This window comes from Myiozetetes cayanensis, unplaced genomic scaffold (genome assembly GCF_022539395.1).
Source record: "Myiozetetes cayanensis isolate MyiCay16 unplaced genomic scaffold, myiCay2020 scf6-25, whole genome shotgun sequence".
Lineage (NCBI taxonomy): Eukaryota > Metazoa > Chordata > Aves > Passeriformes > Tyrannidae > Myiozetetes > Myiozetetes cayanensis.
In genome coordinates, this window is record NW_026087853.1 from 36703035 (window position 1) to 36718159 (window position 15125).

At 40.2% G+C, this 15125-nt stretch overlaps 1 protein-coding gene across 2 annotated transcripts in view; it reads right to left on the bottom strand.

Moving 5' to 3' along the window:
• ITPKA (inositol-trisphosphate 3-kinase A) overlaps positions 1 to 15125 on the bottom strand; it is a 41727-nt gene that overhangs the window by 17484 nt on the left and 9118 nt on the right. The window lies entirely within an intron of this gene.

Sequence of the window (15125 nt, forward strand, 5' to 3'; positions counted from 1 at the left end):
CAGCCCACCAGCATTCATGTTACACTCTGAGGAATCCCGACGTGCTTTACGGACAAGGGGAGCAGCCTTATTCACCAGAACACGATACTCTGCTGGAGAAGAGAAACAGAGCTGCACGATACTCTTGTGTGACAATTTAGCGCTAAGGGGTTTTTGCTGAGATCAAGTATAGTTGGGGATTAGGCTGCATTTACAGAAGTGCTTATCAATGGCCTAGCTGGAATTCACCAAAATCAATGGGAGGCATTGATGTCACTGAAAATAAGTTTAGGTACTAGCTCATCACCTGAAAAATCCCCATTCAAAACAACCATGTCTATTCATGCAATATGAACACTGATCTGACTATTTAGGTGCTTGGGATACCTAATTTTTATTGTCTTCTACACTGTACTCCTGTAGAAGTGAAAAACAGGAAAAGTGACATTGCAGGCAATGATACACAGGCAAAATGTTGCTCTGCAGGTCCCACTCTGACCTGGCTACACTTCCCCAAACTTGTTCGCTTTAAACAACATTTTTTAAAAAGTATCCTCTAGCAACAGTGGTCACCATGTGAGGACAAAACCATGCAGCTATCTTAGAATGTATTAAAATGATATGTCAACTCACAGACACAAGCAAACTTTCTTTTAAGGATTTGTCTTCCCAAGGAATTTTCATGTTAACCTTTGAGTTAAACTGACATACCAATATAATCACCATATGAGCATACTTACTCTGAAATAACATTGCTTCTCCCTATTTAACTTACTTTGGTTTCAAACAGAGTTCAAGCTAAAATGAAGTCACTCTTGGTCAGATATGAGCCCCATGCATCAGTAATACTTTTGAAAACACACGATGCCAATGAGAGAAAGCAGAGAAAATCCTGGATGTTTGAGAATTATGGAGACTCAGTTGTACTTAATAGAACTTCACAGCTGTTACTAGCTCTAGCTAAACTCCAATTTCATAAATAACTTCTGCAGGTTTAAATGACCCTTTCATATGCTATATTATTTGGATTTCATATTTCAGATTATTTGCCTTAAGCTGTTCCAAACTGCAGCCTTATGGTGCTAAACAGCAACTTGCCTCTATGGCAGAGCTAGCTGCTGTTTAGTGAGGATGAGAGACTCTTGTACACCACTTAAACATGTCCATAGACTTCTGGAAGAAAGTGCAATGTAAATATTGTTATTCAAGCAGCAAAGATATATTATTTTTGTATAGTTTATTTGCCAGATTTAAGTGACAGCAAAAGTCCTTTAGTCTACTTTGCTGTTTCTACCACAGAAGGACACAGCTCCCACTTATTTAAAGAATAATTGAAAGTAAACATCACTCTGAAGTAAAATGACCCCTTTGAATGTAACTCCTGCTAAAGATTTAGTTTTTGAAGATCCTATACCAATTTTCAGGGTAACATTGCTTTTTCCCCATCCCTTAATCAGAAGTCAGCTCTGCTCCACAATCCTTCCATAAAGATCAAAATATATTCATCATAATGTTCCACTTTTAACAAACTGCATCCTCTTTCCCAATGACTTGTCATACTACTATATCCAGCAGTAATGAGAAACACAGGTTTTCAAGGAATGCACATCAACTAACTGTCAATGCAACATCCACACTCCAGTGGCTCTCCCACCTCCTCCCTCCCACCAAATTCTAAGAGGCTGAAGCTTTTATTTATACTATGGGTGTGAAAGAGAGACAATGGGCCAAATTCAGCCCCAGCTCAAGTGGACTTTGGCTGCTTAGGCTACAGGTGCCTTGGATGAGTATGTTTAAGTTACTCATCCAATAAATAGACACTGACAATTTTTGTTTACTTTTTTAAACATTTTAAATAATTTCTTCACAAAACCTTTTTCCCCCCTCAAGACAGGGAAAGCATAAAGCTCAAGCTAGGAGAAAAAGGACTGCTTTCAGACCCAAGCTGTGGAGCATGCTGCCATCAGCAGGGGTTCAGCAGTTGCATATTCCTCTGCTGCGACTTCCCTTCTCCCAGCTAACTCAACCAGGATACAAATTGCCAGGATGCAAGCAGAGCTGCATACTGTTGAAGCAGTGGTATGAGTGGGAAGATGAAAACTTTGTGACTGCTGTAGGAGGAATCTTTCTCACTTCTATTTCTAAAGCAAGATTTCTTCTTCTTCTTTGTTAGCAATGGTATTATGTGCTTGTCAAATCACTGTTTTATGCTGCAATGGCAAAGAGGGCTTCTACCACTGTCCATTGGTATTTGCAATCTTTATCTCTCTCAGTACCTGTTTCTTCTAGATTCCTGCTCAGTCTTCCATGATCTTTTGCTCTGCCTGGGTTTCTCCAGGACCTCATTTTTTCTAGATTCCCAACGAAAACTCAGATATCCCTGTATTGTATCTGCATTCATGACTGCCTGAATCAGATGCTCTTGACATCACTGATGCTGTTTTATATGCCTCTTGAGATCAATATACTCAAGAGTTTTCCAATAGTAAAAAAGAAAGCATTCCAAAAGAGTCAAGAGGCAAATATGAAAAGTATTAACCTTCTTAGATTCAGCATATAAATTACTCGAATGTGAATTATAACTGACACACCATATAAACCTCCTTAAGCAATAAAAGGTGTGGAACACTAAAGAGGGGAAAACCTAGTTTCCTGCCAACAGCTCAGCCCATGTGACAGGCTGACATGGTAAATGCATCCCTGGCAGCAAATGGACAAAAATTCAGGGAAGAGAATGGGAGAACCGATTCAAACAATGCTGACACAATGCACGAAAAGGACTGTGGTTTGGTATCTGACATTGATCTGTTATCTGAATTACTCTTTTGAATCACTTCTCTGAATTTGAAGCACAGATTTGAAGTATACATCCGTGCACACTTGCACATGTGGCACACTTGCATTATGTTAGCATGCCATATCCAGGCAAGATGCCAGATGAAGTATTCCCAGCCTACTCAGCCCTGGGTAATGGTGGCTGCTGCCATCATGTCTAACCATTAAGAAAGAGCAAAGAGCAGCAGCAACTGAGCGCTACTGGTTTCTGTGAGAAGCTTTCTCCAGGCCTTTCCTCATGATGAGCGCACAACTTTATATGTTACTAGTATGGAACAGAACAGCCATGACCACAGAATATGCCGAGTTGGAAAGGACCCTGCACAAATACACCAGTAGGACTTGCCTAATCAAAAACCACTAAAATTACTAGGAGGTGTTTAATCCATTTCAAGAGGTTTTGACTCCAGACCTCACTGTCCCCAAGAATTAATCTCCAGAGACTACCAGGCTCTCCTGAAACCCTCCCACAACTTCAGGACAAGGGCTATAACATCCTAATAGCCAACCTCACTGAAGAGATTAGTGCAAACTCCCTGAATTGGGTGGAGTTTTTTTGGTTGCTTTTGTTGTTTTACAGGCAGTATAGAACAACCAGCATCTCTTTGAGCATATGATGAATCCCTTCAGGGACAGGAGAGCCACTCTAAAGGCAACAGGGGATAGGGACCTGAACCTTCCCCTGCTGTTCTGTGGAAAAATAAAATATCTCCCTTATTTAAGGGTAAAATGAAAAGAAAACAAATATCTCAGTTCTGTGAATGCCTTAAACACACGTAACTACCCTCAGGCAAGCTTTGACAAGTAGGTAACATACACAAGATTTTGTTTCACTTACTACTTTTCAGCAATTACAATAATTAAAAACATCAATCATGTGTAAATTAGTAAGTGAGGGGGTATAAGAAAAATCTTTTTTTCAGAAAAAGAAAGTAATTCAGCTTTAATAGTTCTAGCACACTACTTGAAACTATAGTGAGCTAAAGAACAAAAGAACATCAAAATTAACATGAATCAACAGGGTCTTTAAAAGAGTTCATGATTCCACCAGCAGCAGTGGAGGACTAGTTTCTTGCCTGAGCTCGTAAATCTTCATGGAAATTCTACTAGACTACAGTAAACAATGACCCTTGAATCTTTTTTTTCCAGGAAGATTTCAACAGTTTCTTTATCTGAGACCCTGTTGTCTTTTTTTGTGCACTAGCACAAAGCCTACACAAGCCTACAGAGAGCTATTATGACAGCAAGAAACAAAAGGAAAATGAGAAGGTTTTTTGTAATTTTTTTTTCCTAAAAGGCTTTAAGAAAGAGTACTTAATTGTCAGTCATCATTATCTACTGTTCTCTTAAAGTCTTTACATCATTTAGGCTAAATTCTGCCACTCTGGGACATGGGGGCTGAAATCTGATCTATAAGGCTGGTTGCCACTGCCTACTCAGTGTCTCACTAACTCTTAGAAGGAACAAAGTTCCTCCACAGGGACTTGCAAGGAGTACAGAAAACTATAATTATCAAAAAGCAACTACTTGCATTTCAAAATAATCCTGTAAGAGCCCTGTGCTGAAAATGCAGAAGCACTGGAGCACCACCTTGCCTGGGATCTTGGCACACAGAGAGCAGCAAGTACGTGAGAAGGCGATGGGTGTTGGCCTCTTTCGGGGCACAGTAACCACAGTAATAGTGACTGGAAAAGTTACACCTGGGAACCCATCAGACCAGTGGCTGGAACTGCCTTCTGCAACCGGGCCCTAAACTAAGAATTACTAAGCTGGGTATCAGTTATGACTTATCTGTGCACAGTATTAGTCATTCTCCAGTAGCTCACTTTTCTGCTGTGATAGGGGTTTTTTTGCCCCCAATTCTCTTCCATTTTCCTTCCTTGTCACACACTTGCACCAATATTACTCTGAATGACACAAAAAATCCTCATGAGGTCCGTAATATTACTCCCAGAGGTGTCCTAAGTCACAGTGTGAGTAGGTGGTCACTCTCTGTTAATAACTGTTCCTTTTAAACCCTGTGTATCTTACACAGTTTTATCATTGCTTCACAGAATCACAAAAAGGGTAAAACTGGAAGGGACCACAGCAGGTCATCTGTCCAACCTCTCTGCTCAGAGTCATCCTAGAACACATGGCACAGGATTGCATCCAGATGGTTCTTATATATCTCCAATGAGGGAGACTTCATGACATCTCTGGGCAATCTGTTCCAATGCATGGTCACCTGCACAGTAAAAAAGTTCTTCCCTACATTCAGGTGGAACTTCGTGTGCATCAGTTTCTGCTCATTGCCTCTTGTCCTATTGCTTGGCACTACCAAGGGAAGAGCCTGGATCCTTCCTCTTGACACCTTCCCTTAGATACTTACAGACATTAATGAGGTCTCCTCTCAGTCTTCTCAAGGCTGAACAAGGTTCTTCTCAAGGCCCAGTTCCCTCAGCCTTTCCCTCATATGAGAGATGGTCCAGTCTCCTAATCATCTACATAGCCCTCCTCTGGACCTGCTCAAGGAGCTCATGTCTCTCTTGTACTGATGAGCACAGAACTGAACACAGCACTCCAGATGCAGCCTCACTAAGGCTGAGTACACGGGCCAGGATCACCTCCCTTGACCTGCGGGCAAATGCTCTTTCTAATGCACCCCAGGATACCATTGGCATTCTTGGCCCACAGTTTTACTTTCTATAGTATACATAATTACTAAACTGAAAATGTTTTTAAAACCCTCAGAGTTAATTTTATCTACAAAGCCCTTGTTTTATTTATTGCAGTTTATTAAAACAGAAATCAGTTTGAAAGCTAGTTTGTTTTCTTAATTCTCTATACCATTTTATTCAATTATTTAATAATTGAGACAATTAAATTAACATATTCAGATCTGTTCTCTGTTTTCATTAGTATTTGTCACTTTATTTGAATTGGCTTTGACCTGACTTACTGGACCTATATAGGTAAAGAACTTAAATGTAGTTCCAAAGCTACTAACCATATTATCTTAATATGGAACTAAGCCTAGCCCAAACAAAACTTTGTTTTCACCTATTTCAATGTAGTCAATACCTGCCACTACCACAGAAAGCTTCCATAAGAGATAATTTTGAGCAAACCATAACTAAGACATTTACTAGCCTAATTTAATTACCGTTATTAGATTTGCTTCTCTCTGTGAATGTAATCAATAACTACAGTCCTATAATTACAACCTATTAAAAAGCATAATCACGCAACACTTTAGCAACTGAAGTGTATCTACTGCTTTGTCAGAATCACAATACTCTACCAAGACAAGTTGTTATCAGCATAATTTCCCCCATACTAATGACTTTTCCAGGGGCGCAGCCTCACAGCAGCCAGCTTCAATGGTTATTAGGGGTTTAATTTTTTTCAGGGGAGTACAGCTCTGGGACAGCTCATCATCTCATGGAGAGAACTGGGGATTTGAGTGATGTTATATATATTAAAAAAAATTTAAAAATAAAAAAGATAGTGAGAGTTGCTGAGCAACACAGTATCTTTCCGGTTACAGTAACAAAATTTGCCTACCAAGGGACTCTGGTTTTGAGTTCTTTCATTTTGAGGCTTAGTGTAGTTGTCTTTGCAGATCTGAAAGAGGCAGGCAGTTGATTTGGTCAGATCCAGATCCTGAAACAGCAGACATTTTTACGCCAAATGTAAGCAAAGTATAATTATCCTTGGTGTTTCTCCTAGTAATGTATACAGATATATATACACACACAGTCATGCACACTTCTAAAATATCCAAAGCAGATAGTAAAAGCTTTTCATTGGAATTAAAAAAAAAAAAAAAGTAATGGAATTTTGATTAATTGTCCAGACTATAACAACTCCTAGGCTTGGGATCATTTGATATTTGAAGAAACTTAAAACACCTAACAAAGCATGGAGAAAGTGAAGTATACATGACAATTTTCCCTTATTTGTTGGGAGAAATATAACTCAAATATCTACAAAGGTTCTGTGTAGGGAAGCAAGGCATAAGGTTTTCCCATAGCTAAATCAAAAATACTCCAAATAACAACAACAAAAATCCCTGAATTTGTCATACAAGGCACTTACTTTATACTTTCAGCAGCTTGTTTCCATGCTTTTGCCCCTTATTAAAGGTTTGTGGAATCCTCAAGCTAAGGAGATTCTTGCTGCCAAGTCTACTACCCACTTGGCTGAATCAGACATGAATCACAAATTGAGACAAAGATCTCAATGGGTGGGAGGTGAAAGAGCAAGTCAAGAAGAAGGATGTTCCCCAAGCGTATGTGAGCAAACCCTCACACAAACCTTTATAACTAAGTTTCTGAGTGCAACACTTAATTCAGCTCCCAAGATAGGGTAAGGCTCCTACAGCAAGTGACTTAACCCTTGTAATACCAAATTTTATCTTCTCTTGGTCCTGGGCAGGAAACAGGTTCCTGATGCACAGAAACACTAATCTGCACAGTAGTGACTGTTTATCCCTGGACAAAAAGGTATTTAGGGCCAGAATGTTGCTCTACGATACCTTACATCTGGACAGCCTGGTCCAAAGTCCAGAGTCCTGAGCATCAGCTTTACAAAGTCTGCGCCCTGACATGCAACAGCACCATTCTTCAGACTGTCTGAGGTGCTATGGCAACCAATGACAACTGATAATTTGGCCAAATCACTGCAATTGGCCTTTTGCCAGGGCAGCTGTGTTACTTCAAATGCTGTCGGCTGTCGCTCAAGGAATACAAACAGTATAACCATGTCCCTGGTCAAGGATATCCCTGAGCGACCTCCACCTGCTGGACGCCTTGGCAGTCTTGACCATCCTTGTATCTGCTACAGTCCCCAAGGGAACATAACACTCACTGCTTTGTCACACAATTGATCTTCCTGTGCTGTGCAAGTGCCAGCTGGAGCTGTAAGACTGATAACAGCAAGGGAGAACACGTGCTCCTAAAGAATGGCAGTTTGCACGCTACGCAAGCAGCTTCCTGATCAACACCTCTCATCAGACTGCCAGGCAAACTGTGACTACACCTTCTTCTCTCCCTCCCTCTCTTTCACCATTCAGCCTCCAAACCTTTGAGGAGAAACAGTGCTCAGCCTGTACTTAGCCCTTGATATTTCTGGCTTTGCACTCAGCCATGGGTGAGGGCCGCAGCTGCTCAACCAGCGTTTGGCAGGTGTATCCTCTGACTGCAGGGTTTCCATTTCCTGTTTATTCTGCACTCATGATGGGCAGGGCGAAATCTTCAGAATCATAAGAAACACTTAATGCAATAACCAGAAACAACACTGAAAGTCAGAAGCCTCAGGTTCCTGTGTTTTCTCCTCTGTCGTGCCCTACCATGCAGTGAAATGCACGTATTATTTGGCTTTGCTATCCTTTAGAATACTTGGTAAGCTAGCTGAGTGTTCATTATGTCTGGGCAAAAGGAAGAAGTGAAGGTTAAGAGAAATGGATGGCTGGTATTGGACTAAATTACTAGGAGCACGAAATCCCATGTCCCACTCCACAGCTGGATTCTATTTGTAACTCCAGGAGCAAATTCCTCTCCAAATCAGAGGAAAAGGAACGACAAAGATGCAAAAGCATTGCTTGCCTTCCTGGAAACAGCATCAAGAGCCACAGTCTGCTGACTATTCTGCAGGAATCAATGTTGGCATCTTGTTTCTGGTTATAACAAATTGAAATATCTACAACCTCTACATTATTCCCAGGCCAAAAGACAAAATAGTCAAGTATAGATGGCTTTAAAGCTGCACTGTCATAAGGGTTTCCTTATCTCACAGATATGTTGACTGAAAGACAGACTGTATTTTAATACGATAAACATTTTCTGTTCTAAGGGATGCTGAACTGTGTATCTTTCATAGCAGGCATTAAACATGGCCATTATCTCTACTTTCACAGCTTGTGCTCTGCTCTGAAAGACACTGGTTCTCTAACAGGATGGAGCTCTGCCACCTATCCCCACTGAAAACAGGAAAACCGAACCAAAGACATTCTGCCTGTACCAGGGTTTTGCTAGAACATCAGTCTTGCTGGAAACTGAAATTTTATTATCCAAGAAGTAAATGGAATGTTCCTCACTATAGGAAAGTTGACTCACTTTCAAAGCCCAGACATCTGAGATTTGTTCAGGCTGTCCATCACCCAGAAAAAGTCTGTGGTAAATCAAACTTCACTTTAGCAGATGGTGTGAAAGCAGGAAATAAATATTTCTTAACCTCCAAAACAACTGCCGTTTCAATCTTTGGAAACAGTTTAGCAATTTGATAATTCTGTGCCCATCCCCCACTTCTCCTCCACCTGTCATGGGTCTCTGACTGACATCACCAGTTATGAGAAAGGGACATCTAGAAAGACAACACCTTAGATGATAAAATAAACTTAACATCCTATCAGGTAGGAAACAGAATTATCAGTTCCAAACAGGATGAATATTTGGGCATACTTAAAACCCAAACAGATCCACTCCTATCTATACATAGATCAATAAACAGGTTTAGCCTAAAACATAAACACAATTTTTTAAGGTACAAATGTGTCATTTGTGAACTGTGCATGACCTCAAATCCAAATGTACTGCAAGTGCCAATTCATTTAAATCAGGTGTAGTTTCTGCATAACATCAAGAGAAACTGTTTTCTGGCAACAAGCCAGGAAATAACTTCAAGAAGCTAATCTCCCCTGAGTGAACTTGGGAAGATGAAGCATGTGCTTCATCTCACTTGCTATGGTGGTGCACAGTTACCTGGAGATACAGCTCCGTCCTGCCTGCCCAGCAGTTTGGGGCTAGGCTCACCACCAGTTCAACACCCCAGTGATTCAGTGGCCACAAGACAATCTCCACTCCAAACAGATAAAGAGAAATAAAGAAAATGTTGACGCTTATCCTTTATTTACACTTTCCTACTCACCAGGAAACACTACCATCAGACTCCTCTCTTCCTATCTCTAGCAGCTTGGGTTAGTGGACACATGTTGAAAGCTTACTGTGCCCCAGAAGCCATATCCCATATATCTCCACTGAGACTCTGCCTGAAAGAAATATAACATTGTAATAGTGGGAGACTATTGTGCTATAATTAATTTTTTTTCTGTAGGAAACGACGGGAAGCACAAGGATAGAATTAAAGTTGCTGTAAATACCTACAATCTGTGATGATTGTGCTCCCTTTTGTTTGCTATTCCAAGAAAGTTTTGACAAACTGCAGGAAAATCCAGGGATGAATAACAACCATCATATTGCTGAGGACAAAATAATTGTTTATCCTGAGAGGACCAAGTGTGGCAACTGTTTTCTAATACACAACAAGGTTTCATAACTATAAGAGCAGTCAATTGTTCTCCATGACCACTGGGAATGACAAGAACAAATGGCTTTAATTCACAACAAACCCAAAATATTCAGGTGAGATATGAGAAAATGAGTTTCTGGGGTATAAGTGAGTTTTAAAACAATCTTGACAAATGCCTGTAAAGTTATGGTCTAACTCAGACACGGGAGAGACCTGCCACCAAGACAGAACTGGGCTGCTCCCAGTATCAGTGAGCTGCAATACTTTCAAAGGAGTCCTTGTCATAAGCCCCAAGATGGTTCATCATCAGTGGTCTCATGATTACTTATGTCCTGCAGGACTATCAAGAAAGTTACGTGAACCCTTTCTGTGCTTTATTTCCATTTCCTATAAGGTATTAAAACATTAATTTAGAAAATTAAGTCAGGTAAACCAATACTTGTCCACAAATAATATTTTTTTAAATTATTCTACACATGCATGTATATAGCCACATACATATAGAGAGGTTACCAGTAGGTATTGATTTTTAAAATGTTCTTACATAACTTTTTTCCTTCTTACCATAATAATTCAGCTTTTAACATCCTAAAATGTCAGACACCAATTTGCAAAAGACCTGAGCAAAGTCTACTTTTTCAATATGGGATCTAGGTCCAGACATATGTCCTTTCTCTGCTCCAGTTCCCATAACTGCAGGCTGTAACAGCCCTATCTCAGAACTCTGTTGAAGAATTTAAGTAATTAATGCCTGTAAACTAAATTAGAGGCACTCAAACAAGACAGTCAGGTACTCAAATAAGCAGCAACATAGTAGTAAGTGAAAAGGATTATTAGAGTGTAAAAATACGTCATGTAAAAAACAGATCAGACAGACACTGATAGTGGTTTGCTATCTGCTCTTCTAGTCTATCACAAGACAAAGTCCAGTACTCCATCTCTCCTTCCTCATCTCCTCCAAACTCACGCCTCCATTATCCTCCAAAGAAGCATAAGCAGTTACTGCTTCACCTATCTTGCACTCCACTATTCAAACACGGCCCACCCTTTGCAATGGAATGCAAGTGTCAACATGCGATAGGTACTGCTGTTTAGTGGGGTGTGGTATTTACCTTGGAAAAAGCCACATCCCTCAGCAACCACTGTAATAACTCTGAGCTTTAGCAGAGTAACTGTGAGATTCTTCCAAACCACTACACTGAAGGGATTTCATAAGAAAACAAAACAAAACAAAAAAAGAGACAAATAAAAAACCAAAACCACAAATGACAAAACCAAACAAAACCAAAACAAAATCACATGAAATCCAAAATGCAAACAAACAAACAAAATAACCCCAACCAAACAAAAACCCAAATTCCTATTTAAGTTAGCATCAGAACAGAAGAAGTGAGGCCAATGTTCCAGGCAGGATGGGAACTCATTAACGGAACATGGAATGATGAAGAAACCTGAAATTCTACGGAAATGAGGACCCTTCCCTTTATATCATCTGAGCGAGAGGATTAAAAGGTAGTTATTTGTTTTTGGAGCAAACCTAACATTAGAGAAACTCTTCCTGCCCCAAGTCAGCCCTAAGAACTATGTAAGGAATCCAGAGAAAAGATGATTTCTCCCTTCAGCAAAACTACAGGATCAAAAGAGAATTTATGTTAACAGAACAACGTAAGAGAGGCGAGCTGAATTCCTCCTCCGTATCAGAAGTAGGTAGCCCCAGAGACAAGGGATTATTTAAGATTTCAATTTCCATAATGCAGTCTTAAGAAAGAGAATCAAATTCACATCTTACATAAGCACAAGTGACTCAACGAAAGACTGAAACTGAAACAAGGCATCTGTCTTCCTGAAGAGTTGTGGGTGTTCGAACAATAGTGAATGTGTTTTACGGAGCATGTTTCCTCTGCCCTAAAGGTAAACACATGTGTTTAGGATCCGGATACTGGAGATCCCACATTTTTAGAAGCACAAACATCAATTACTAACTATTAAGATGTAAACCCACCTAAAATTAAAGTAAAATAAACAGGGTGTAGTTTATATAGACCATTTATCTACCAAAATTTTTATCTCATAGTAAAAGAGACAAAAAAAAACCCCATAAAACTTCAAAGAACTTCATACTGTTGGCTCCTAGCAACAGAACTGCAAGCCACACTCCCATATCTCGCACAACCACCTACACCGGCCTCCTGAAATATGGAGCAAGCAGCAGCTTCTCTGCCAGATTGGACATAGGCAGCAGAACCCAAGAGCGACCAACATCAATACCAGGGCTCAACAGACAAAGAAAAAACAGACATTTGAAATGTCATTTGCAGATGCTCGATAACCTAAACTGGGCAGAAGGGAACAAGCCATGCAGAGAAGTTACTTCAAAAGCCAAGATTCTGCTGCCCTGTCTGCCCTTTTTCTTTAAGAATGCGATGTAAAAAGAATATTGGTGACTCGGCTCCATTTATCCTATAGCCATCTCCTGTCCCAGACAGAATTGTTGCCTATAAAATCAGGACTGTGAAGGTAGACTAGGATCAAGACACAAAACTATAGCAATGGAAGAGGACATATTTCTACAGATAATGCAGAAAGTACCAACTGATAAATGGGGACAGAAAAAACAGGATGAGTTTTCTGCCACTCCAGTTTAAACATTGGAATGGGAAACCATGCTCAGGAAGTCAGCCAGTCCTACTGCTGGAAAAAGACCTGGAGACTGCTGGCATAGTGATTAACATGCACTGGGCTCTTAGAGAGCACAAGACTTCCTCCCTTCCTATTCTCTTTGTTGAAGGCACACATTCTCTTTGGTCTTGCTATAAATTTTAGGAAAGCAAGTCATGAAACTGTTACAGGGGCCTGATTAGTGCCCAGATCCAGACAGATCACTAGGCCAGAGAGAACCCTAGAGGCTCACTTCTTCCTAACATATTTAGAATATAGTTTCATTATTTGTATTACTGACTGCCTTTGGTAGCCATGTGTTGAACAAGTGATAAGCCAAAGCACCTGGAAGTCAGGAGTCTCCACTTTAAAATCCTTTAATAGGTTTTTTAGCAGAATGGCAGGATATGTACTGAAATGAGTACCTTGGGATTTCATTGCTTACTCCTAGGTTAGTACAAAGAAGGTAAAAAAATTCTTTATCTGAATTCCACAGAGTAAGACAATACAAAGCGTAACCAATTATCATAAAATTCTGATCCGCAGCATTTTCCACTAGGAAAAGTGACAGCTGAAGCACAGGAAGGTTTCTAAATTTCTTCAGAGTACATTTTCCTCTGATTAAAGCTGACCCTTTGTAGGGTTGATGATGCTGTTCCTACAGAACGTACATGGGAGGCAAAGGAGGGAGCCCACAGCAAGCAGAGCTTATAGTGATTAGAACATTCAGGTCAAGCGCACTTAGCCAACAACCCACTCAAACCCCACAGAAGATAACAGCCAATCTGCACGCAAGAACACTGTTCACACAGTGTTTTATCCTTTCTACTGCATCACATAAGCACACAACAATAGAGAAGAATACAGAGGCCACACAGACCTGCTCTAGCTCTGTCTCTTTCAGAAGATCAGGGTCTCAAAACCCAGATGTCCTGTACAGCCACCAAAGCATCAGTGCACAAGAATTCTTTCTGTTTCATTTTCTTGTTATTTGCTCAAAGTCACTCACCTCAAAGAAGGGTAAAATTGGCAAAAACTGGTTTACTTCAGATTGAACAACTCCAAAAAAACTTGAGCTGTTTCCAAGGCTATAAAAAGCTTACTGACCCCACTACAAAATTGCTAATGAATCCTCTGAAAAGCTTTTTAACCCTGAATTTTGAGGAAGAAGCCAGAAATCTAGGAAGAGTGGAGTTTTCAAAGCAGAAGCAAGCTTTGAAGAAGAAGCTTGCTTCTGAAGAGCAGTAGTCAACCTGACCAAATCTGGCAAATCGTAAGAACCTCAAAATAATTTGCAGTAGGCTTTCAGTAGTATTTAATTACCTTCTGTGGAGACTGCTGGGCACAGCACACACAAGGGCTCAATGGAGCTCATCTGTGAGGGATGTGTTCAGGTATCCGACTCTTCAAACAGAGGAGGTGAGTTTGAGGACATTCAGCCATGCATGAGGCAGCTGTGAACCAGGTTTTCCTGATACAAGAGGGCCACCACCTCTCACGGGGCTTGAAGAGCCTCTCTAAGTACAGCACTCTAGTGAGTGCCCTCTCCAGCACAGGCAGGTTAACCAGGCCAGCCAGTGCTGGGCTTGCTCTGCAGCACATGCTTTGGAAATGGAAGGAGGATGAAACATCAATGCCATATGTCAGCACCTTCTGCTACTGAATGCATTCAGATGCAGAATTCCATTTGCAATGGAACTTTAAAGATGTCTTAAATGCAAAACCAAGTATTCCAAAGTTAGAAATCAGAAGAATTGAAGTTTTTGATACAAAAGTTATCCTCTTCATGGCAACGCTTACCATTTTCTGCAGAGTTTATGACACAGTCTTTAATTATATAATAACATACTGTAGTTCCTATTTATCAATGTAAACAAACATAATAAACAGCATTTCTATAAAAATCAGTATTTTTTATTTTGCCCTCGTTGCCTTTACCATTTTTACTTCACCTACTGAAAATCTACTGTAAACATGGTTACTGAGTTGTGTTTGGCATTTTACGACAGCCACCACTGCAGCAGTAGAGTGTTTTCAAAATTTCAGTGAATCAGTTTTCACAATCTTGTTACATGAATTGATTTATTTATATCTTATAGGAAAAATACTGAAGGAAAGATAGGTTAATATGAAAAGTACCCACTAACTTTGAAAGCTTAATCTCAGATGTCAGTTTGCTTTTTCCTAACACCCGGTGTCATACAGCACAGCAGAACAGTGTTGTAGAACATCTCCCATTAACTTTGGTAGCATGTACAGATGTTGAGCATTTCTGCTAGGAAGACCCACACTCTCAAGTCAGTCAACAGGAGAATAAGAAAAATACAGTCAAGGGCCATGGTGAAAGTCTGTGTAAGTAACTT